Source organism: Pseudochaenichthys georgianus, chromosome 24 (genome assembly GCF_902827115.2).
Source record: "Pseudochaenichthys georgianus chromosome 24, fPseGeo1.2, whole genome shotgun sequence".
Lineage (NCBI taxonomy): Eukaryota > Metazoa > Chordata > Actinopteri > Perciformes > Channichthyidae > Pseudochaenichthys > Pseudochaenichthys georgianus.
The window spans coordinates 30,794,359-30,796,812 of NC_047526.1; positions in this window are offsets into that span (position 1 = coordinate 30,794,359).

Here is a 2,454-nt window from a genome sequence, read left to right on the forward strand (position 1 = left end):
CCATTCCTGCCAAGTAGTTAGTAACTCAATATTTTAAATAATGTGTGGAGTAAAAGTAAAAAGTTGCCTCCAAAATGTAAGTAAAAGTATAAAGTAGCATAAAATGAAAATAATCAAGTGAAGTATACACCTCCACGTGTACTTAAGTAAATGTTATATTCCACTACTGCACATGAGTCAATGAGTCCATTGAGTAAAGCTCCAGAAGAACTATATCCTACATTTCCCATAATGCATTTAGATATACAACATCTTTCACTACCCTCCCTGCTGGTAAAACCCAAGTTTAAAACTCCACAACACAAGTGTATAGGCTAAGGCAGGCCTCTTACTTTTCAACAGTTCTTATTGTAACTTTCAAATGGACTTTGACATGTAATATTGACGTTTTACCCTTTTATATCTGACTCTAGTCGATGTCTGTTGTTTAAAATGTAACATAAATGTAGGTCAGCACTACCAGGAAGTTGCAATAACACGAGGGTAACAAAACTATGAGATATTAGATCCTCATCCATGAGGCAATTTCCTGAGCACTGTTGCCTGGTTCCTCTGCATTTCACCCGGCTGTAAGTCCATCCTTTCTGATTGCTCCGATGTATCGCTTCCATTTCGAGCTATTAGCCCGGCTGAGCCAAAGTGCAGACTTCTCGGTCGATTCATCTCATCTCCAGCCTGCGTTGGCCTCCATGAGTGTGTCTGGCTGCTATAGTGGAGTCATTAAAAGTTAATCAGAGATGCACCATTGCAGCAGAGTTGGGAAGAATTGCCTCTGTCAGTGGCTCGGGGCACAGGAAATCATACCGGGAGAAAGAGAGAGGCAGAGAAACACAAGGAGGCACACGGAGAGAGAGGTTTTCATACTAATGAACCATCACTTCCTTGTCTCAACCGATGCCCTCCGAATCCCAACATCTGTCCCACCAAACCAAGCCTCATTATGGCGACTAACCCCACCCCACCACACACACACACACTCGCGGTCACATCCCGTCGAAAACGCAGGGTGATGGTGGGAAAGTCTGCCCCACTGTAGTTGTCACATCAGATCTACAGCACGACGGCCGAGGGCATATGCATGTGGTGTGTGTGTGTGTGTGTGTGTGTGTGTGTGTGTGTGTGTGTGTGTGGTGTGTGTGTGTGTGTGTGTGTGTGTGTGTGTGTGTGTGTGTGTGTGTGTGTGTGTGTGGTGGTGGAGGGGGGGGGGATCTAGGTTTGGGGCTGTGCCTGAGGGCCTCGCCTGCGCTACAAAAGACTCCACTCAACTCCGGTTAGTCCCCCTCACTAGCATATCAGCACTGACGGACTGCACACAAACACACACACACACACACACACACACACACACACACACACACACACACACACACACACACACACACACACACACACACACAACACACACACACACACACACACACACACACACACACACACACACACACACACACACACACACACACACACACACACACACACACACACACACACACACACACACACACACACACACACACACACACACACACTGCACTTTAGCTATCGTGGCTCTGATTAGCACTGTTCGCCCACTAGATAAACAGCGTGGACAGGAAGCTGCAGCCACCGTGTATTAACAGAGGAATAATCTTTGCACTTGTTATGCTGCTGCTTTGAGTTTACGGACGCATGGGAAACTGGTGATTGATGAAAGTGTGTGAATGTGTTTAGAAGTGTGTGTGTGTGTGCGTGTGTGTGTGTGTGTGTGTGTGTGTGTGTGTGTGCGCGTGTGTGTGTGTGTGTGCTATCACTCTCTTGCTAGGGGTGACAGGTTGGTTGGGGACTAATGCAGCGCGACGGAACTGAATGTGGCCTCGAGCAAAGCAGCTGCCTGCAGCCAGTCCTCATCTGAGCTGTCAGACACACACACACTCACACACATGTATACACACACTACAACCCATTCCAATGGAGAGAGAGAGAGTTTAGGATCCACACACACACACTTATAAACACACTCATGAGCATTATATTCCCGTCACCCTTACTGTTCTGCTTGTGTGGCTTCCAGACAGTAATGGCAGTGCCCAGATGCGGTGGTTGACGTGATGGACGCTTTGACTCAACACACGCTTGTTTGTTTCCCGGGCAACCACAGGACAAGTTGGGGTTGTGTTAGTTGTGTTTAAGCAATCTCTCATTATAAGCTTAAAGGGGGGATGAATGGAAACGTGTAATGATAGGTTGATGATGTGGAGGAGCACTCTGTTGTGTTACAGAGAGAATACAGGCTTTATATTCTTTAACTTAGCGGCAGAGTATACAGCATAGGAGAAATAATTACTTATTTGCATGGGACCAAATCACAGGCCAGGTGAGGTCAATATATTTTTCATTTCCTGTATGGAAACAACTTTGGGCGTTAGTAGTCTCGTCTCTATACTATTTGTATTACCTTATCTATGGACAAAGTGC